Here is a 22,235-nt window from a genome sequence, read left to right as displayed (position 1 = left end):
TCTAGACGCCGCATTGCAAGTCAAGTCAAGTCATTTTATTTTGTATAGCCCAGAATCGCAAATCCTTGAAGCAGTGCATTGCAGCATCTTACCTTGAAGCAGTGCAGCTACCATTCATGTAAGTTAAAGCCTCTAGCATGTTACTTTGTAACATTAATGCCATCTTTATACCAATACTCTAGCGATGGGACTATTAGGACTTTAGAAGATCACACCAAAGTATTGTGGCCTTTACCTAATCACTTTACAGGCTAGCGAGCAAGTGAACCACATCAATCCGTGTTAGAAGTTGGATTCCAACGCACACGTCCATTGGAGACTGCGACCTGAACGCAGCGCCTTAGACTGCTTGGCCTTCCTGACTGGAAACCTCTGTAAGTAGTGAAAATTACAAAAAGTATCTTAATTTCGTACACTGCATATGTCATTGCTTTACCCTTTGTTATTATATGCTTACATAGAATATTGTGTCTAGACGCCGCATTGGAGCATCTTACCTTAAAGCAGTGCAGCTACCATTCATTTAATTTGTAACATTAATGCCAGCTTTATATCTATACTCTAGCGACGGGACTATTAGGACTTTACAAAATCACAGCACAGCATTGTTGCCTTTACCTAATCTCAATACAGGCAACCGAGAAAGTGAACCAAATCTATCCTGTCAGAAGTGGGATTCGAACCCACGCCTCCAATGGAGACTGCGACCTGAACGCAGCGCCTTAGACCGCTCGGCCATCCTGACTTGAAAATGCTGTAAGTAGTGAAAATTACAGAAAGTATCTGGATTTCGTACACTGCATATGTCATTGCTTTACCCTTTGTTAGTATATTCTTACATAGAATATTGTGTCTAGACGCCGCATTGCAAGTCAAGTCAAGTCATTTTATTTTGTATAGCCCAGAATCGCAAATCCTTGAAGCAGTGCATTGCAGCATCTTACCTTGAAGCAGTGCAGCTACCATTCATGTAAGTTAAAGCCTCTAGCATGTTACTTTGTAACATTAATGCCATCTTTATACCAATACTCTAGCGATGGGACTATTAGGACTTTAGAAGATCACAGCAAAGTATTGTGGCCTTTACCTAATCACTTTACAGGCTAGCGAGCAAGTGAACCACATCAATCCGTGTTAGAAGTTGGATTCCAACGCACACGTCCATTGGAGACTGCGACCTGAACGCAGCGCCTTAGACTGCTTGGCCTTCCTGACTGGAAACCTCTGTAAGTAGTGAAAATTACAAAAAGTATCTTAATTTCGTACACTGCATATGTCATTGCTTTACCCTTTGTTATTATATGCTTACATAGAATATTGTGTCTAGACGCCGCATTGGAGCATCTTACCTTAAAGCAGTGCAGCTACCATTCATTTAATTTGTAACATTAATGCCAGCTTTATATCTATACTCTAGCGACGGGACTATTAGGACTTTACAAAATCACAGCACAGCATTGTTGCCTTTACCTAATCTCAATACAGGCAACCGAGAAAGTGAACCAAATCTATCCTGTCAGAAGTGGGATTCGAACCCACGCCTCCAATGGAGACTGCGACCTGAACGCAGCGCCTTAGACCGCTCGGCCATCCTGACTTGAAAATGCTGTAAGTAGTGAAAATTACAGAAAGTATCTGGATTTCGTACACTGCATATGTCATTGCTTTACCCTTTGTTAGTATATTCTTACATAGAATATTGTGTCTAGACGCCGCATTGCAAGTCAAGTCAAGTCATTTTATTTTGTATAGCCCAGAATCGCAAATCCTTGAAGCAGTGCATTGCAGCATCTTACCTTGAAGCAGTGCAGCTACCATTCATGTAAGTTAAAGCCTCTAGCATGTTACTTTGTAACATTAATGCCATCTTTATACCAATACTCTAGCGATGGGACTATTAGGACTTTAGAAGATCACACCAAAGTATTGTGGCCTTTACCTAATCACTTTACAGGCTAGCGAGCAAGTGAACCACATCAATCCGTGTTAGAAGTTGGATTCCAACGCACACGTCCATTGGAGACTGCGACCTGAACGCAGCGCCTTAGACTGCTTGGCCTTCCTGACTGGAAACCTCTGTAAGTAGTGAAAATTACAAAAAGTATCTTAATTTCGTACACTGCATATGTCATTGCTTTACCCTTTGTTATTATATGCTTACATAGAATATTGTGTCTAGACGCCGCATTGGAGCATCTTACCTTAAAGCAGTGCAGCTACCATTCATTTAATTTGTAACATTAATGCCAGCTTTATATCTATACTCTAGCGACGGGACTATTAGGACTTTACAAAATCACAGCACAGCATTGTTGCCTTTACCTAATCTCAATACAGGCAACCGAGAAAGTGAACCAAATCTATCCTGTCAGAAGTGGGATTCGAACCCACGCCTCCAATGGAGACTGCGACCTGAACGCAGCGCCTTAGACCGCTCGGCCATCCTGACTTGAAAATGCTGTAAGTAGTGAAAATTACAGAAAGTATCTGGATTTCGTACACTGCATATGTCATTGCTTTACCCTTTGTTAGTATATTCTTACATAGAATATTGTGTCTAGACGCCGCATTGCAAGTCAAGTCAAGTCATTTTATTTTGTATAGCCCAGAATCGCAAATCCTTGAAGCAGTGCATTGCAGCATCTTACCTTGAAGCAGTGCAGCTACCATTCATGTAAGTTAAAGCCTCTAGCATGTTACTTTGTAACATTAATGCCATCTTTATACCAATACTCTAGCGATGGGACTATTAGGACTTTAGAAGATCACAGCAAAGTATTGTGGCCTTTACCTAATCACTTTACAGGCTAGCGAGCAAGTGAACCACATCAATCCGTGTTAGAAGTTGGATTCCAACGCACACGTCCATTGGAGACTGCGACCTGAACGCAGCGCCTTAGACTGCTTGGCCTTCCTGACTGGAAACCTCTGTAAGTAGTGAAAATTACAAAAAGTATCTTAATTTCGTACACTGCATATGTCATTGCTTTACCCTTTGTTATTATATGCTTACATAGAATATTGTGTCTAGACGCCGCATTGGAGCATCTTACCTTAAAGCAGTGCAGCTACCATTCATTTAATTTGTAACATTAATGCCAGCTTTATATCTATACTCTAGCGACGGGACTATTAGGACTTTACAAAATCACAGCACAGCATTGTTGCCTTTACCTAATCTCAATACAGGCAACCGAGAAAGTGAACCAAATCTATCCTGTCAGAAGTGGGATTCGAACCCACGCCTCCAATGGAGACTGCGACCTGAACGCAGCGCCTTAGACCGCTCGGCCATCCTGACTTGAAAATGCTGTAAGTAGTGAAAATTACAGAAAGTATCTGGATTTCGTACACTGCATATGTCATTGCTTTACCCTTTGTTAGTATATTCTTACATAGAATATTGTGTCTAGACGCCGCATTGCAAGTCAAGTCAAGTCATTTTATTTTGTATAGCCCAGAATCGCAAATCCTTGAAGCAGTGCATTGCAGCATCTTACCTTGAAGCAGTGCAGCTACCATTCATGTAAGTTAAAGCCTCTAGCATGTTACTTTGTAACATTAATGCCATCTTTATACCAATACTCTAGCGATGGGACTATTAGGACTTTAGAAGATCACACCAAAGTATTGTGGCCTTTACCTAATCACTTTACAGGCTAGCGAGCAAGTGAACCACATCAATCCGTGTTAGAAGTTGGATTCCAACGCACACGTCCATTGGAGACTGCGACCTGAACGCAGCGCCTTAGACTGCTTGGCCTTCCTGACTGGAAACCTCTGTAAGTAGTGAAAATTACAAAAAGTATCTTAATTTCGTACACTGCATATGTCATTGCTTTACCCTTTGTTATTATATGCTTACATAGAATATTGTGTCTAGACGCCGCATTGGAGCATCTTACCTTAAAGCAGTGCAGCTACCATTCATTTAATTTGTAACATTAATGCCAGCTTTATATCTATACTCTAGCGACGGGACTATTAGGACTTTACAAAATCACAGCACAGCATTGTTGCCTTTACCTAATCTCAATACAGGCAACCGAGAAAGTGAACCAAATCTATCCTGTCAGAAGTGGGATTCGAACCCACGCCTCCAATGGAGACTGCGACCTGAACGCAGCGCCTTAGACCGCTCGGCCATCCTGACTTGAAAATGCTGTAAGTAGTGAAAATTACAGAAAGTATCTGGATTTCGTACACTGCATATGTCATTGCTTTACCCTTTGTTAGTATATTCTTACATAGAATATTGTGTCTAGACGCCGCATTGCAAGTCAAGTCAAGTCATTTTATTTTGTATAGCCCAGAATCGCAAATCCTTGAAGCAGTGCATTGCAGCATCTTACCTTGAAGCAGTGCAGCTACCATTCATGTAAGTTAAAGCCTCTAGCATGTTACTTTGTAACATTAATGCCATCTTTATACCAATACTCTAGCGATGGGACTATTAGGACTTTAGAAGATCACAGCAAAGTATTGTGGCCTTTACCTAATCACTTTACAGGCTAGCGAGCAAGTGAACCACATCAATCCGTGTTAGAAGTTGGATTCCAACGCACACGTCCATTGGAGACTGCGACCTGAACGCAGCGCCTTAGACTGCTTGGCCTTCCTGACTGGAAACCTCTGTAAGTAGTGAAAATTACAAAAAGTATCTTAATTTCGTACACTGCATATGTCATTGCTTTACCCTTTGTTATTATATGCTTACATAGAATATTGTGTCTAGACGCCGCATTGGAGCATCTTACCTTAAAGCAGTGCAGCTACCATTCATTTAATTTGTAACATTAATGCCAGCTTTATATCTATACTCTAGCGACGGGACTATTAGGACTTTACAAAATCACAGCACAGCATTGTTGCCTTTACCTAATCTCAATACAGGCAACCGAGAAAGTGAACCAAATCTATCCTGTCAGAAGTGGGATTCGAACCCACGCCTCCAATGGAGACTGCGACCTGAACGCAGCGCCTTAGACCGCTCGGCCATCCTGACTTGAAAATGCTGTAAGTAGTGAAAATTACAGAAAGTATCTGGATTTCGTACACTGCATATGTCATTGCTTTACCCTTTGTTAGTATATTCTTACATAGAATATTGTGTCTAGACGCCACATTGCAGCATCTTACCTTGAAGCAGTGCAGCTACCATTCATGTAAGTTAAAGCCTCTAGCATGTTACTTTGTAACATTAATGCCATCTTTATACCAATACTCTAGCGATGGGACTATTAGGACTTTAGAAGATCACAGCAAAGTATTGTGGCCTTTACCTAATCACTTTACAGGCTAGCGAGCAAGTGAACCACATCAATCCGTGTTAGAAGTTGGATTCCAACGCACACGTCCATTGGAGACTGCGACCTGAACGCAGCGCCTTAGACTGCTTGGCCTTCCTGACTGGAAACCTCTGTAAGTAGTGAAAATTACAAAAAGTATCTTAATTTCGTACACTGCATATGTCATTGCTTTACCCTTTGTTATTATATGCTTACATAGAATATTGTGTCTAGACGCCGCATTGGAGCATCTTACCTTAAAGCAGTGCAGCTACCATTCATTTAATTTGTAACATTAATGCCAGCTTTATATCTATACTCTAGCGACGGGACTATTAGGACTTTACAAAATCACAGCACAGCATTGTTGCCTTTACCTAATCTCAATACAGGCACCCGAGAAAGTCAACCAAATCTATCCTTTCAGAAGTGGGATTCGAACCCACGCCTCCAATGGAGACTGCGACCTGAACGCAGCGCCTTAGACCGCTCGGCCATCCTGACTTGAAAATGCTGTAAGTAGTGAAAATTACAGAAAGTATCTGGATTTCGTACACTGCATATGTCATTGCTTTACCCTTTGTTAGTATATTCTTACATAGAATATTGTGTCTAGACGCCGCATTGCAGCATCTTACCTTGAAGCAGTGCAGCTACCATTCATGTAAGTTAAAGCCTCTAGCATGTTACTTTGTAACATTAATGCCATCTTTATACCAATACTCTAGCGATGGGACTATTAGGACTTTAGAAAATCACAGCAAAGTATTGTGGCCTTTACCTAATCACTTTACAGGCTAGCGAGCAAGTGAACCACATCAATCCGTGTTAGAAGTTGGATTCCAACGCACACGTCCATTGGAGACTGCGACCTAAACGCAGCGCCTTAGACTGCTTGGCCTTCCTCACTGGAAAATGCCGTAAGTAGTGAAAATTATAAAAGTATCTTGATTTCGTACACTGCATATGTCATTGCTTTACCCTTTGTTATTATATGCTTACATAGAATATTGTGTCTAGACGCCGCATTGCAGCATCTTACCTTGAAGCAGTGCAGCTAGCATTCATGTAAGTGAAAGCCTCTAGCATGTTACTTTGTAACTTTAATGCCATCTTTATACCAATACTCTAGCGATGGGACTATTAGGACTTTAGAAGATCACAGCAAAGTATTGTGGCCTTTACCTAATCACTTTAAAGGCTAGCGAGCAAGTGAACCACATCAATCTGTGTTAGAAGTTGGATTCCAACGCACACGTCCATTGGAGACTGCGACCTGAACGCAGCGCCTTAGACTGCTTGGCCTTCCTGACTGGAAACCTCTGTAAGTAGTGAAAATTACAAAAAGTATCTGGATTTCGTACACTGCATATGTCATTGCTTTACCCTTTGTTAGTATATTCTTACATAGAATATTGTCTAGACGCCGCATTGCAGCATCTTACCTTGAAGCAGTGCAGCTACCATTCATGCAAGTGCACGCCTCTAGCATGTTACTTTGTAACATTAATGCCATCTTTAGACCAATACTCTAGCGATGGGACTATTAGGACTTTAAAAGATCACAGCAAAGTATTGTGGCCTTTACCTAATCACTTTACAGGCTAGCGAGCAAGTGAACCACATCAATCCGTGTTAGAAGTTGGATTCCAACGCACACGTCCATTGGAGACTGCGACCTGAACGCAGCGCCTTAGACTGCTTGGCCTTCCTGACTGGAAACCTCTGTAAGTAGTGAAAATTATAAAAGTATCTTGATTTCGTACACTGCATATGTCATTGCTTTACCCTTTGTTATTATATGCTTACATAGAATATTGTGTCTAGACGCCGCATTGCAGCATCTTACCTTAAAGCAGTGCAGCTACCATTCATTTAATTGGTAACATTAATGCCATCTTTATACCTATACTCTAGCGACGGGACTATTGATACTTTACAAAATCACAGCACAGCATTGTTGCCTTTACCTAATCTCAATACAGGCAGCCGAGCAAGTGAACCAAATCTATCCTGTCAAAAGTGGGATTCGAAACCACGCCTCCAATGGAGACTGCGACCTGAACGCAGCGCCTTAGACCGCTCGGCCATCCTGACTTGAAAATATCGTAAGTAGTGAAAAATACAAAAAGTATCTGGATTTCGTACACTGCATATGTCATTGCTTTACCCTTTGTTAGTATATTCTTACATAGAATATTGTGTCTAGACGCCGCATTGCAGCATCTTACCTTGAAGCAGTGCAGCTAGCATTCATGCAAGTGAAAGCCTCTAGCATGTTACTTTGTAACTTTAATGCCATCTTTATACCAATACTCTAGCGATGGGACTATTAGGACTTTAGAAAATCACAGCAAAGTATTGTGGCCTTTACCTCATCACTTTACAGGCTAGCGAGCAAGTGAACCACATCAATCCGTGTTAGAAGTTGGATTCCAACGCACACGTCCATTGGAGACTGCGACCTAAACGCAGCGCCTTAGACTGCTTGGCCTTCCTGCCTGGAAAATGCCGTAAGTAGTGAAAATTATAAAAGTATCTTGATTTCGTACACTGCATATGTCATTGCTTTACCCTTTGTTATTATATGCTTACATAGAATATTGTGTCTAGACGCCGCATTGTAGCATCTTACCTTGAAGCAGTGCAGCTAGCATTCATGTAAGTGAAAGCCTCTAGCATGTTACTTTGTAACATTAATGCCATCTTTATACCAATACTCTAGCGATGGGACTATTAGGACTTTAGAAAATCACAGCAAAGTATTGTGGCCTTTACCTAATCACTTTACAGGCTAGCGAGCAAGTGAACCACATCAATCCGTGTTAGAAGTTGGATTCCAACGCACACGTCCATTGGAGACTGCGACCTGAACGCAGCGCCTTAGACTGCTTGGCCTTCCTGACTGGAAACCTCTGTAAGTAGTGAAAATTACAAAAAGTATCTGGATTTCGTACACTGCATATGTCATTGCTTTACCCTTTGTTAGTATATTCTTACATAGAATATTGTCTAGACGCCGCATTGCAGCATCTTACCTTGAAGCAGTGCAGCTACCATTCATGCAAGTGCACGCCTCTAGCATGTTACTTTGTAACATTAATGCCATCTTTAGACCAATACTCTAGCGATGGGACTATTAGGACTTTAGAAGATCACAGCAAAGTATTGTGGCCTTTACCTAATCACTTTACAGGCTAGCGAGCAAGTGAACCACATCAATCCGTGTTAGAAGTTGGATTCCAACGCACACGTCCATTGGAGACTGCGACCTGAACGCAGCGCCTTAGACTGCTTGGCCTTCCTGACTGGAAACCTCTGTAAGTAGTGAAAATTACAAAAAGTATCTTAATTTCGTACACTGCATATGTCATTGCTTTACCCTTTGTTATTATATGCTTACATAGAATATTGTGTCTAGACGCCGCATTGGAGCATCTTACCTTAAAGCAGTGCAGCTACCATTCATTTAATTTGTAACATTAATGCCAGCTTTATATCTATACTCTAGCGACGGGACTATTAGGACTTTACATAATCACAGCACAGCATTGTTGCCTTTACCTAATCTCAATACAGGCAACCGAGAAAGTGAACCAAATCTATCCTGTCAGAAGTGGGATTCGAACCCACGCCTCCAATGGAGACTGCGACCTGAACGCAGCGCCTTAGACCGCTCGGCCATCCTGACTTGAAAATGCTGTAAGTAGTGAAAATTACAGAAAGTATCTGGATTTCGTACACTGCATATGTCATTGCTTTACCCTTTGTTAGTATATTCTTACATAGAATATTGTGTCTAGACGCCGCATTGGAGCATCTTACCTTAAAGCAGTGCAGCTACCATTCATTTAATTTGTAACATTAATGCCAGCTTTATATCTATACTCTAGCGACGGGACTATTAGGACTTTACAAAATCACAGCACAGCATTGTTGCCTTTACCTAATCTCAATACAGGCACCCGAGAAAGTGAACCAAATCTATCCTGTCAGAAGTGGGATTCGAACCCACGCCTCCAATGGAGACTGCGACCTGAACGCAGCGCCTTAGACCGCTCGGCCATCCTGACTTGAAAATGCTGTAAGTAGTGAAAATTACAGAAAGTATCTGGATTTCGTACACTGCATGTGTCATTGCTTTACCCTTTGTTAGTATATTCTTACATAGAATATTGTGTCTAGACGCCGCATTGCAGCATCTTACCTTGAAGCAGTGCAGCTACCATTCATGTAAGTTAAAGCCTCTAGCATGTTACTTTGTAACATTAATGCCATCGTTATACCAATACTCTAGCGATGGGACTATTAGGACTTTAGAAAATCACAGCAAAGTATTGTGGCCTTTACCTAATCACTTTACAGGCTAGCGAGCAAGTGAACCACATCAATCCGTGTTAGAAGTTGGATTCCAACGCACACGTCCATTGGAGACTGCGACCTAAACGCAGCGCCTTAGACTGCTTGGCCTTCCTGACTGGAAAATGCCGTAAGTAGTGAAAATTATAAAAGTATCTTGATTTCGTACACTGCATATGTCATTGCTTTACCCTTTGTTATTATATGCTTACATAGAATATTGTGTCTAGACGCCGCATTGCAGCATCTTACCTTGAAGCAGTGCAGCTAGCATTCATGTAAGTGAAAGCCTCTAGCATGTTACTTTGTAACTTTAATGCCATCTTTATACCAATACTCTAGCGATGGGACTATTAGGACTTTAGAAGATCACAGCAAAGTATTGTGGCCTTTACCTAATCACTTTAAAGGCTAGCGAGCAAGTGAACCACATCAATCTGTGTTAGAAGTTGGATTCCAACGCACACGTCCATTGGAGACTGCGACCTGAACGCAGCGCCTTAGACTGCTTGGCCTTCCTGACTGGAAACCTCTGTAAGTAGTGAAAATTACAAAAAGTATCTGGATTTCGTACACTGCATATGTCATTGCTTTACCCTTTGTTAGTATATTCTTACATAGAATATTGTCTAGACGCCGCATTGCAGCATCTTACCTTGAAGCAGTGCAGCTACCATTCATGCAAGTGCACGCCTCTAGCATGTTACTTTGTAACATTAATGCCATCTTTAGACCAATACTCTAGCGATGGGACTATTAGGACTTTAGAAGATCACAGCAAAGTATTGTGGCCTTTACCTAATCACTTTACAGGCTAGCGAGCAAGTGAACCACATCAATCCGTGTTAGAAGTTGGATTCCAACGCACACGTCCATTGGAGACTGCGACCTGAACGCAGCGCCTTAGACTGCTTGGCCTTCCTGACTGGAAACCTCTGTAAGTAGTGAAAATTACCAAAAGTATCTTAATTTCGTACACTGCATATGTTATTGCTTTACCCTTTGTTATTATATGCTTACATAGAATATTGTGTCTAGACGCCGCATTGGAGCATCTTACCTTAAAGCAGTGCAGCTACCATTCATTTAATTTGTAACATTAATGCCAGCTTTATATCTATACTCTAGCGACGGGACTATTAGGACTTTACATAATCACAGCACAGCATTGTTGCCTTTACCTAATCTCAATACAGGCAACCGAGAAAGTGAACCAAATCTATCCTGTCAGAAGTGGGATTCGAACCCACGCCTCCAATGGAGACTGCGACCTGAACGCAGCGCCTTAGACCGCTCGGCCATCCTGACTTGAAAATGCTGTAAGTAGTGAAAATTACAGAAAGTATCTGGATTTCGTACACTGCATATGTCATTGCTTTACCCTTTGTTAGTATATTCTTACATAGAATATTGTGTCTAGACGCCGCATTGCAGCATCTTACCTTGAAGCAGTGCAGCTACCATTCATGTAAGTTAAAGCCTCTAGCATGTTACTTTGTAACATTAATGCCATCTTTATACCAATACTCTAGCGATGGGACTATTAGGACTTTAGAAAATCACAGCAAAGTATTGTGGCCTTTACCTAATCACTTTACAGGCTAGCGAGCAAGTGAACCACATCAATCCGTGTTAGAAGTTGGATTCCAACGCACACGTCCATTGGAGACTGCGACCTAAACGCAGCGCCTTAGACTGCTTGGCCTTCCTGACTGGAAAATGCCGTAAGTAGTGAAAATTATAAAAGTATCTTGATTTCGTACACTGCATATGTCATTGCTTTACCCTTTGTTATTATATGCTTACATAGAATATTGTGTCTAGACGCCGCATTGCAGCATCTTACCTTGAAGCAGTGCAGCTAGCATTCATGTAAGTGAAAGCCTCTAGCATGTTACTTTGTAACTTTAATGCCATCTTTATACCAATACTCTAGCGATGGGACTATTAGGACTTTAGAAGATCACAGCAAAGTATTGTGGCCTTTACCTAATCACTTTAAAGGCTAGCGAGCAAGTGAACCACATCAATCTGTGTTAGAAGTTGGATTCCAACGCACACGTCCATTGGAGACTGCGACCTGAACGCAGCGCCTTAGACTGCTTGGCCTTCCTGACTGGAAACCTCTGTAAGTAGTGAAAATTACAAAAAGTATCTGGATTTCGTACACTGCATATGTCATTGCTTTACCCTTTGTTAGTATATTCTTACATAGAATATTGTCTAGACGCCGCATTGCAGCATCTTACCTTGAAGCAGTGCAGCTACCATTCATGCAAGTGCACGCCTCTAGCATGTTACTTTGTAACATTAATGCCATCTTTAGACCAATACTCTAGCGATGGGACTATTAGGACTTTAGAAGATCACAGCAAAGTATTGTGGCCTTTACCTAATTACTTTACAGGCTAGCGAGCAAGTGAACCACATCAATCCGTGTTAGAAGTTGGATTCCAACGCACACGTCCATTGGAGACTGCGACCTGAACGCAGCGCCTTAGACTGCTTGGCCTTCCTGACTGGAAACCTCTGTAAGTAGTGAAAATTATAAAAGTATCGTGATTTCGTACACTGCATATGTCATTGCTTTACCCTTTGTTATTATATGCTTACATAGAATATTGTGTCTAGACGCCGCATTGCAGCATCTTACCTTAAAGCAGTGCAGCTACCATTCATTTAATTGGTAACATTAATGCCATCTTTATACCTATACTCTAGCGACGGGACTATTGATACTTTACAAAATCACAGCACAGCATTGTTGCCTTTACCTAATCTCAATACAGGCAACCGAACCAAATCTATCCTGTCAGAAGTTGGATTCGAACCCACGCCTCCAATGGAGACTGCGACCTGAACGCAGCGCCTTAGACCGCTCGGCCATCCTGACTTGAAAATTCTGTAAGTAGTGAAAATTACAAAAAGTATCTGGATTTCGTACACTGCATATGTCATTGCTTTACCCTTTGTTATTACATGCTTACATAGAATATTGTGTCTAGACGCCGCATTGGAGCATCTTACCTTAAAGCAGTGCAGCTACCATTCATTTAATTTGTAACATTAATGCCAGCTTTATATCTATACTCTAGCGACGGGACTATTAGGACTTTACAAAATCACAGCACAGCATTGTTGCCTTTACCTAATCTCAATACAGGCAACCGAGAAAGTGAACCAAATCTATCCTGTCAGAAGTGGGATTCGAACCCACGCCTCCAATGGAGACTGCGACCTGAACGCAGCGCCTTAGACTGCTCGGCCATCCTGACTTGAAAATGCTGTAAGTAGTGAAAATTACAGAAAGTATCTGGATTTCGTACACTGCATATGTCATTGCTTTACCCTTTGTTATTATATGCTTACATAGAATATTGTGTCTAGACGCCGCATTGTAGCATCTTACCTTGAAGCAGTGCAGCTAGCATTCATGTAAGTGAAAGCCTCTAGCATGTTACTTTGTAACATTAATGCCATCTTTATACCAATACTCTAGCGATGGGACTATTAGGACTTTAGAAAATCACAGCAAAGTATTGTGGCCTTTACCTAATCACTTTACAGGCTAGCGAGCAAGTAAACCACATCAATCCGTGTTAGAAGTTGGATTCCAACGCACACGTCCATTGGAGACTGCGACCTGAACGCAGCGCCTTAGACTGCTTGGCCTTCCTGACTGGAAACCTCTGTAAGTAGTGAAAATTATAAAAGTATCTTGATTTCGTACACTGCATATGTCATTGCTTTACCCTTTGTTATTATATGCTTACATAGAATATTGTGTCTAGACGCCGCATTGCAGCATCTTACCTTAAAGCAGTGCAGCTACCATTCATTTAATTGGTAACATTAATGCCATCTTTATACCTATACTCTAGCGACGGGACTATTGATACTTTACAAAATCACAGCACAGCATTGTTGCCTTTACCTAATCTCAATACAGGCAACCGAGCAAGTGAACCAAATCTATCCTGTCAGAAGTGGGATTCGAACCCACGCCTCCAATGGAGACTGCGACCTGAACGCAGCGCCTTAGACCGCTCGGCCATCCTGACTTGAAAATTCTGTAAGTAGTGAAAATTACAAAAAGTATCTGGATTTCGTACACTGCATATGTCATTGCTTTACCCTTTGTTATTACATGCTTACATAGAATATTGTGTCTAGACGCCGCATTGGAGCATCTTACCTTAAAGCAGTGCAGCTACCATTCATTTAATTTGTAACATTAATGCCAGCTTTATATCTATACTCTAGCGACGGGACTATTAGGACTTTACAAAATCACAGCACAGCATTGTTGCCTTTACCTAATCTCAATACAGGCAACCGAGAAAGTGAACCAAATCTATCCTGTCAGAAGTGGGATTCGAACCCACGCCTCCAATGGAGACTGCGACCTGAACGCAGCGCCTTAGACCGCTCGGCCATCCTGACTTGAAAATGCTGTAAGTAGTGAAAATTACAGAAAGTATCTGGATTTCGTACACTGCATATGTCATTGCTTTACCCTTTGTTAGTATATTCTTACATAGAATATTGTGTCTAGACGCCGCATTGCAAGTCAAGTCAAGTCATTTTATTTTGTATAGCCCAGAATCGCAAATCCTTGAAGCAGTGCATTGCAGCATCTTACCTTGAAGCAGTGCAGCTACCATTCATGCAAGTTAAAGCCTCTAGCATGTTACTTTGTAACATTAATGCCATCTTTAGACCAATACTCTAGCGATGGGACTATTAGGACTTTAGAAGATCACAGCAAAGTATTGTGGCCTTTACCTAATCACTTTACAGGCTAGCGAGCAAGTGAACCACATCAATCCGTGTTAGAAGTTGGATTCCAACGCACACGTCCATTGGAGACTGCGACCTGAACGCAGCGCCTTAGACTGCTTGGCCTTCCTGACTGGAAACCTCTGTAAGTAGTGAAAATTATAAAAGTATCTTGATTTCGTACACTGCATATGTCATTGCTTTACCCTTTGTTATTATATGCTTACATAGAATATTGTGTCTAGACGCCGCATTGCAGCATCTTACCTTAAAGCAGTGCAGCTACCATTCATTTAATTGGTAACATTAATGCCATCTTTATACCTATACTCTAGCGACGGGACTATTGATACTTTACAAAATCACAGCACAGCATTGTTGCCTTTACCTAATCTCAATACAGGCAGCCGAGCAAGTGAACCAAATCTATCCTGTCAGAAGTGGGATTCGAAACCACGCCTCCAATGGAGACTGCGACCTGAACGCAGCGCCTTAGACCGCTCGGCCATCCTGACTTGAAAATATCGTAAGTAGTGAAAAATACAAAAAGTATCTGGATTTCGTACACTGCATATGTCATTGCTTTACCCTTTGTTAGTATATTCTTACATAGAATATTGTGTCTAGACGCCGCATTGCAGCATCTTACCTTGAAGCAGTGCAGCTAGCATTCATGCAAGTGAAAGCCTCTAGCATGTTACTTTGTAACTTTAATGCCATCTTTATACCAATACTCTAGCGATGGGACTATTAGGACTTTAGAAAATCACAGCAAAGTATTGTGGCCTTTACCTCATCACTTTACAGGCTAGCGAGCAAGTGAACCACATCAATCCGTGTTAGAAGTTGGATTCCAACGCACACGTCCATTGGAGACTGCGACCTAAACGCAGCGCCTTAGACTGCTTGGCCTTCCTGACTGGAAAATGCCGTAAGTAGTGAAAATTATAAAAGTATCTTGATTTCGTACACTGCATATGTCATTGCTTTACCCTTTGTTATTATATGCTTACATAGAATATTGTGTCTAGACGCCGCATTGTAGCATCTTACCTTGAAGCAGTGCAGCTAGCATTCATGTAAGTGAAAGCCTCTAGCATGTTACTTTGTAACATTAATGCCATCTTTATACCAATACTCTAGCGATGGGACTATTAGGACTTTAGAAAATCACAGCAAAGTATTGTGGCCTTTACCTAATCACTTTACAGGCTAGCGAGCAAGTGAACCACATCAATCCGTGTTAGAAGTTCCCTTAAGGTAGCCATGTGAGAATTCCACAATAGAGAAAGAAACCCTTGCATTGTTGTATGCTTTGCAACATTTTGAAGTATATCTTGTCTCCACTGGTAAACCTATAAAGGTTTTCACTGACCACAACCCTCTAGTCTTCCTCTCCAGGATGTACAACAGTAACCACCGCCTAATGCGTTGGTCCCTGATTGTTCAGAACTACAACCTGGAGATTGTGCATAAAAAGGGTTCTGAAAATGTACTCGCCGATGCCCTGTCTCGTGCATTATAACTAAATGATTGTCCAAACCTTTGGTTGGACTTGTATGTGTGGGGGTGTTACGTGTAGAGATTTGTGCCTCTTGCCCTCACCTTTTTTTTGTTTGTCCTGCAGGTGAGGGGCGGAGTATTGGCTGGCCCTGCCTCCAGAGCACCCCGGTATTGGCCCACACTCCGGCCAATCCGATATGGAGGGCAACTATAAAGCCTCTCACTGTGCTCTCTCTCAGGGCTTGCTTGTTTTTCCATTGAGGTTTGTGGTGGGGGAAGTGAGACTGAGGTAAGGCTGGGGTACCCTGTACACACCCCACATACACGCAGAGTTACTGTTGTTATTCCACTAGGTTATGGGTTGTTGCCACCGATGTATTTCTGTTATGTTGAGCATTTGTAGAATAGAGTCAGGTCTTTTGTTTTCCTTTTTCTTTCCACCGAGTTGAGCTAGGCCTGGCTTTATTGTACTTTGATAATTTTGTTTGGCACAACCCCCACAGTACACTTCCCCCCCCCCCACCTTTTCCCAACCACGTAACAATCCGTGTTACGTTTCCTCCGGTTAAGAGGGAAACGCTGACATCCAATGGGGGAATAAAACAGGAACCGTGTGAGGCAGTTAAAGAAAAGTAGGTTTATTTACAAAAAAAAGAACATAACGGGTAGGTTGGGAAGAATGCATTGGTTAACAGTGTTTACCTAAAACTACCACCTCAGGAAAGTACATTCATCTTTTTCATGATGGTATCATGGTTTGTGAATAGTTTTCCAACCTTTTTTGTTCAAACTAAGTTTTGGTGCAATCTTGACTATTAAGGCATTTGCAGGCCGAGAGAAAGCTGAAAACGCACAGAACACAAGAATGCATTGGTTAACAGTGTTTTCCTAAATCTAGCACCTCAGGAAGGTACATTTATCTGTTTTATGATGGTATCATGGTTTGTGAATAGTTTTCCAACCTTTTTAGTTCAAACTAAGTTTTGGTGCAATCTTGACTATTAAGGCGTTTGCAGGCCGAGAAAACGCTTAAAAACGCACAGAACACAAGAATGCATTGGTTCACAGTGTTTTTCTAAATCTAGCACCTCAGGAAGGTACATTCATCTTTTTCATGATGGTATCATGGTTTGTGAATAGTTTTCCAACCTTTTTTGTTCAAACTAAGTTTTGGTGCAATCTTGACTATTAAGGCGTTTGCAGGCCGAGAGAACGCTGAAAACGCACAGAACACAAGAATGCATTGGTTAACAGTGTTTTCCTAAAACTAGCACCTCAGGAAAGTACATTTATCTGTTTTATGATGGTATCATGGTTTGTGAATAGTTTTCCAACCTTTTTAGTTCAAACTAAGTTTTGGAGCTTTTCTGACTATTAAGGCGTTTTCAGGCCGAGAGAACGCTTAAAAACGCACAGAACACAAGAATGCATTGGTTAACAGTGTTTTTCTAAATCTAGCACCTCAGGAAGGTACAATTATCTTTTTCATGATGGTATCATGGTTTGTGAATAGTTTTCCAACCTTTTTTGTTCAAACTAAGTTTTGGTGCAATCTTGACTATTAAGGCGTTTGCAGGCCGAGAGAAAGCTGAAAACGCACAGAACACAAGAATGCATTGGTTCACAGTGTTTTCCTAAAACTAGCACCTCAGGAAGGTACATTCATCTTTTTTATGATGGTATCATGGTTTGTGAATAGTTTTCCAACCTTTTTTGTTCAAACTAAGTTTTGGTGCAATCTTGACTATTAAGGCGTTTGCAGGCCGAGAGAAAGCTGAAAACGCACAGAACACAAGAATGCATTGGTTAACAGTGTTTTCCTAAAACTAGCACCTAGGGAAAGTACATTTATCTGTTTTATGATGGTGTCATGGTTTGTGAATAGTTTTCCCATCTTTTTTGTTCAAACTAAGTTTTGGTGCAATTTTGACTATTAAGGCGTTTGCAGGCCGAGAGAACGCTGAAAACGCACAGAACACAAGAATGCATTGGTTAACAGTGTTTTCCTAAAACTAGCACCTCAGGAAAGTACATTTATCTGTTTTATGATGGTATCATGGTTTGTGAATAGTTTTCCAACCTTTTTAGTTCAAACTAAGTTTTGGAGCTTTTCTGACTATTAAGGCATTTGCAGGCCGAGAGAAAGCTGAAAACGCACAGAACACAAGAATGCATTGGTTAACAGTGTTTTCCTAAAACTACCACCTCAGGAAAGTACATTTATCTGTTTTATGATGGTATCATGGTTTGTGAATAGTTTTCCAACCTTTTTTGTTCAAACTAAGTTTTGGTGCAATCTTGACTATTAAGGCGTTTGCAGGCCGAGAGAAAGATGAAAACGCACAGAACACAAGAATGCATTGGTTAACAGTGTTTTCCTAAAACTAGCACCTAGGGAAAGTACATTTATCTGTTTTATGATGGTGTCATGGTTTGTGAATAGTTTTCCCATCTTTTTTGTTCAAACTAAGTTTTGGTGCAATTTTGACTATTAAGGCGTTTGCAGGCCGAGAGAACGCTGAAAACGCACAGAACACAAGAATGCATTGGTTAACAGTGTTTTCCTAAAACTAGCACCTCAGGAAAGTACATTTATCTGTTTTATGATGGTATCATGGTTTGTGAATAGTTTTCCAACCTTTTTAGTTCAAACTAAGTTTTGGAGCTTTTCTGACTATTAAGGCATTTGCAGGCCGAGAGAAAGCTGAAAACGCACAGAACACAAGAATGCATTGGTTAACAGTGTTTTCCTAAAACTACCACCTCAGGAAAGTACATTTATCTGTTTTATGATGGTATCATGGTTTGTGAATAGTTTTCCAACCTTTTTAGTTCAAACTAAGTTTTGGTGCAATCTTGACTATTAAGGCGTTTGCAGGCCGAGAGAAAGCTGAAAACGCACAGAACACAAGAATGCATTGGTTAACAGTCTTTTCCTAAAACTAGCACCTCAGGAAAGTACATTTATCTGTTTTATGATGGTATCATGGTTTGTGAATAGTTTTCCAACCTTTTTAGTTCAAACTAAGTTTTGGAGCTTTTCTGACTATTAAGGCATTTGCAGGCCGAGAGAAAGCTGAAAACGCACAGAACACAAGAATGCATTGGTTAACAGTGTTTTCCTAAAACTACCACCTCAGGAAAGTACATTTATCTGTTTTATGATGGTATCATGGTTTGTGAATAGTTTTCCAACCTTTTTAGTTCAAACTAAGTTTTGGAGCTTTTCTGACTATTAAGGCGTTTGCAGGCCGAGAGAAAGCTGAAAACGCACAGAACACAAGAATGCATTGGTTCACAGTGTTTTTCTAAATCTAGCACCTCAGGAAGGTACAATTATCTTTTTCATGATGGTATCATGGTTTGTGAATAGTTTTCCAACCTTTTTTGTTCAAACTAAGTTTTGGTGCAATCTTGACTATTAAGGCGTTTGCAGGCCGAGAGAACGCTGAAAACGCACAGAACACAAGAATGCATTGGTTAACAGTCTTTTCCTAAAACTAGCACCTCAGGAAAGTACATTTATCTGTTTTATGATGGTATCATGGTTTGTGAATAGTTTTCCAACCTTTTTTGTTCAAACTAAGTTTTGGTGCAATCTTGACTATTAAGGCGTTTGCAGGCCGAGAGAAAGCTGAAAACGCACAGAACACAAGAATGCATTGGTTCACAGTGTTTTCCTAAAACTAGCACCTCAGGAAGGTACATTCATCTTTTTTATGATGGTATCATGGTGTTACGACCCCCGGTCTTGTCTGTGTTCTGTGTGTGTGATAACCCTCCTCAGGTGGAGCTAATTGTCTTCATTACTCATCCGCCCTCCCGTGATCTCCTACAGCTGGTTCCTGTTTTCCCATCCTCCAATCGCATCGTCCCATCAGCTGTATTTATGTGTTTCTGGTTGTTCAGTCCAGATCTCTCAGGCAGGGTGTAAGGTTGTGTTTGGGGTGCTCTTGTGAAATTGGTTGTACATGGTGGAGTGTTTTGGAGTATTGAAAGTATTAATCATTTGTATTTCGTGTGTCCTTCCCAGGGAGAACGGAAAGCACTTGGGGAGTGTTAGGAAAGACGCCCTGGGCATACATCACCCGTAGGGATATCTCCTGTTATACACACCAGGTTAGATCTGAGCGATCCACCCCCTGTATTTTTGGTTAGGGCGCCTTGCTCGAGCGCCAGAGTAAATAAGTGTTTTGTGTAGGACGTTGGGACAGGTAAGGGGTGGGGTTTTGCTAATTTCTTTGTTTTGGATCAGCTCAGCCGTCCTCCCATTTCCCTCTATTGTTTATTATTATTATTATTATTAATAAACTGGCACGTGCTATAGCCTGTTTAAACCAGACCCATCGATGTTGGTGTGATTACTTGCGCCCACACCCGGTCTCTGGCCGTCTGGGGTTCTTGGCAGCGCGGTGTATGTTCCCCTCCCCTCACGGGGTGCTGTACGTGCGTAACAAAAATGGGGGCTCGTCCGGGATCTGTGCACCCCGCTGCTTGGACCCTGACTAACCATTGACTGGTGTGGGTGATGAGGAGCCATTTGGGTACCTCGTCCACACGGTCGGTGGACGGTGTGGGGGTTGTGAATGGGATGACCTTTAGTTTGTTGTGTGTTCGGTAATAGTGTACATGATGGCTACTTCAGCCATCTCCAGTTTTGTTGATGTCCCCTCAGTCGCCGCAGAGATCTCTCCCCTTCCCGCTGGGCCGCAGCGATCTCCCCTTCGCGCTGGGCCGCAGCGATCTCCCCTTCGCGCTGGGCCGCAGCGATCTCCCCTTCGCGCTGGGCCGCAGCGATCTCCCCTTCGCGCTGGGCCGCAGCGATCTCCCCTTCGCGCTGGGCCGCAGCGATCTCCCCTTCGCGCTGGGCCGCAGCGATCTCCCCTTCGCGCTGGGCCGCAGCGATCTCCCCTTCGCGCTGGGCCGCAGCGATCTCCCCTTCGCGCTGGGCCGCCGCGATCTCCCCTTCGCGCTGGGCCGCCGCGATCTCCCCTTCGCGCTGGGCCGCCGCGATCTCCCCTTCGCGCTGGGCCGCCGCGATCTCCCCTTCGCGCTGGGCCGCCGCGATCTCCCCTTCGCGCTGGGCCGCCGCGATCTCCCCTTCGCGCTGGGCCGCCGCGATCTCCCCTTTGCGCTGGGCCGCCGCCGCAGCGATCTCCCGTTCCGAGGCTCTCAGTCCCAGCCCCGACTCGGCCAGTCCCCGCTCCGAGACTCTCAGTCCCTGCCCCGAAGCCCCCAGCTATCGCGTGTTTAAGTACTGGGTTACGTTTGGTTGTTTTGTCGCAAACTGGAGGTTTGCTGTTTTTGTGGTGGGCGTGTTACGACCCCCGGTCTTGTCTGTGTTCTGTGTGTGTGATAACCCTCCTCAGGTGGAGCTAATTGTCTTCATTACTCATCCGCCCTCCCGTGATCTCCTACAGCTGGTTCCTGTTTTCCCATCCTCCAATCGCATCGTCCCATCAGCTGTATTTATGTGTTTCTGGTTGTTCAGTCCAGATCTCTCAGGCAGGGTGTAAGGTTGTGTTTGGGGTGCTCTTGTGAAATTGGTTGTACATGGTGGAGTGTTTTGGAGTATTGAAAGTATTAATCATTTGTATTTCGTGTGTCCTTCCCAGGGAGAACGGAAAGCACTTGGGGAGTGTTAGGAAAGACGCCCTGGGCATACATCACCCGTAGGGATATCTCCTGTTATACACACCAGGTTAGATCTGAGCGATCCACCCCCTGTATTTTTGGTTAGGGCGCCTTGCTCGAGCGCCAGAGTAAATAAGTGTTTTGTGTAGGACGTTGGGACAGGTAAGGGGTGGGGTTTTGCTAATTTCTTTGTTTTGGATCAGCTCAGCCGTCCTCCCATTTCCCTCTATTGTTTATTATTATTATTATTAATAAACTGGCACGTGCTATAGCCTGTTTAAACCAGACCCATCGATGTTGGTGTGATTACTTGCGCCCACACCCGGTCTCTGGCCGTCTGGGGTTCTTGGCAGCGCGGTGTATGTTCCCCTCCCCTCACGGGGTGCTGTACGTGCGTAACACATGGTTTGTGAATAGTTTTCCAACCTTTTTTGTTCAAACTAAGTTTTGGAGCTTTTCTGACTATTAAGGCGTTTTCAGGCCGAGAGAACGCTTAAAAACGCACAGAACACAAGAATGCATTGGTTAACAGTGTTTTCCTAAAACTACCACCTCAGGAAAGTACATTTATCTGTTTTATGATGGTATCATGGTTTGTGAATAGTTTTCCAACCTTTTTAGTTCAAACTAAGTTTTGGAGCTTTTCTGACTATTAAGGCGTTTGCAGGCCGA

The 22,235-nt window shown here is 42.5% G+C and overlaps 16 non-coding genes across 16 annotated transcripts; all 16 read right to left on the bottom strand.

Annotated features, from left to right (window-relative positions):
* Nucleotides 1–662: 662 nt before the first annotated feature.
* On the bottom strand, nucleotides 663–745 carry trnal-cag (transfer RNA leucine (anticodon CAG)). Its single transcript has one exon. It is a non-coding gene; the product is annotated as a tRNA-Leu (tRNA).
* Nucleotides 746–1,514: 769 nt separating this feature from the next.
* trnal-cag (transfer RNA leucine (anticodon CAG)) lies at nucleotides 1,515–1,597 on the bottom strand. The gene has a single exon. It is a non-coding gene; the product is annotated as a tRNA-Leu (tRNA).
* A 769-nt stretch (nucleotides 1,598–2,366) lies between these two features.
* trnal-cag (transfer RNA leucine (anticodon CAG)) lies at nucleotides 2,367–2,449 on the bottom strand. The gene has a single exon. It is a non-coding gene; the product is annotated as a tRNA-Leu (tRNA).
* Nucleotides 2,450–3,218: 769 nt separating this feature from the next.
* On the bottom strand, nucleotides 3,219–3,301 carry trnal-cag (transfer RNA leucine (anticodon CAG)). The gene has a single exon. It is a non-coding gene; the product is annotated as a tRNA-Leu (tRNA).
* A 769-nt stretch (nucleotides 3,302–4,070) lies between these two features.
* trnal-cag (transfer RNA leucine (anticodon CAG)) lies at nucleotides 4,071–4,153 on the bottom strand. The gene has a single exon. It is a non-coding gene; the product is annotated as a tRNA-Leu (tRNA).
* A 769-nt stretch (nucleotides 4,154–4,922) lies between these two features.
* trnal-cag (transfer RNA leucine (anticodon CAG)) lies at nucleotides 4,923–5,005 on the bottom strand. The gene has a single exon. It is a non-coding gene; the product is annotated as a tRNA-Leu (tRNA).
* Nucleotides 5,006–5,709: 704 nt separating this feature from the next.
* Nucleotides 5,710–5,792, bottom strand: trnal-cag (transfer RNA leucine (anticodon CAG)). The gene has a single exon. It is a non-coding gene; the product is annotated as a tRNA-Leu (tRNA).
* Nucleotides 5,793–7,302: 1,510 nt separating this feature from the next.
* trnal-cag (transfer RNA leucine (anticodon CAG)) lies at nucleotides 7,303–7,385 on the bottom strand. The gene has a single exon. It is a non-coding gene; the product is annotated as a tRNA-Leu (tRNA).
* Nucleotides 7,386–8,896: 1,511 nt separating this feature from the next.
* Nucleotides 8,897–8,979, bottom strand: trnal-cag (transfer RNA leucine (anticodon CAG)). Its single transcript has one exon. It is a non-coding gene; the product is annotated as a tRNA-Leu (tRNA).
* A 299-nt stretch (nucleotides 8,980–9,278) lies between these two features.
* On the bottom strand, nucleotides 9,279–9,361 carry trnal-cag (transfer RNA leucine (anticodon CAG)). Its single transcript has one exon. It is a non-coding gene; the product is annotated as a tRNA-Leu (tRNA).
* Nucleotides 9,362–10,872: 1,511 nt separating this feature from the next.
* Nucleotides 10,873–10,955, bottom strand: trnal-cag (transfer RNA leucine (anticodon CAG)). The gene has a single exon. It is a non-coding gene; the product is annotated as a tRNA-Leu (tRNA).
* A 1,502-nt stretch (nucleotides 10,956–12,457) lies between these two features.
* trnal-cag (transfer RNA leucine (anticodon CAG)) lies at nucleotides 12,458–12,540 on the bottom strand. Its single transcript has one exon. It is a non-coding gene; the product is annotated as a tRNA-Leu (tRNA).
* A 299-nt stretch (nucleotides 12,541–12,839) lies between these two features.
* On the bottom strand, nucleotides 12,840–12,922 carry trnal-cag (transfer RNA leucine (anticodon CAG)). Its single transcript has one exon. It is a non-coding gene; the product is annotated as a tRNA-Leu (tRNA).
* A 703-nt stretch (nucleotides 12,923–13,625) lies between these two features.
* trnal-cag (transfer RNA leucine (anticodon CAG)) lies at nucleotides 13,626–13,708 on the bottom strand. The gene has a single exon. It is a non-coding gene; the product is annotated as a tRNA-Leu (tRNA).
* Nucleotides 13,709–14,007: 299 nt separating this feature from the next.
* Nucleotides 14,008–14,090, bottom strand: trnal-cag (transfer RNA leucine (anticodon CAG)). Its single transcript has one exon. It is a non-coding gene; the product is annotated as a tRNA-Leu (tRNA).
* A 768-nt stretch (nucleotides 14,091–14,858) lies between these two features.
* Nucleotides 14,859–14,941, bottom strand: trnal-cag (transfer RNA leucine (anticodon CAG)). The gene has a single exon. It is a non-coding gene; the product is annotated as a tRNA-Leu (tRNA).
* Between the last annotated feature and the right edge of the window lie 7,294 nt (nucleotides 14,942–22,235).

This window comes from Gasterosteus aculeatus, chromosome 13 (genome assembly GCF_964276395.1).
Source record: "Gasterosteus aculeatus chromosome 13, fGasAcu3.hap1.1, whole genome shotgun sequence".
Classification (NCBI taxonomy): Eukaryota; Metazoa; Chordata; class Actinopteri; order Perciformes; family Gasterosteidae; genus Gasterosteus; species Gasterosteus aculeatus.
This window is presented reverse-complemented; position numbering and strand designations above follow the sequence as displayed.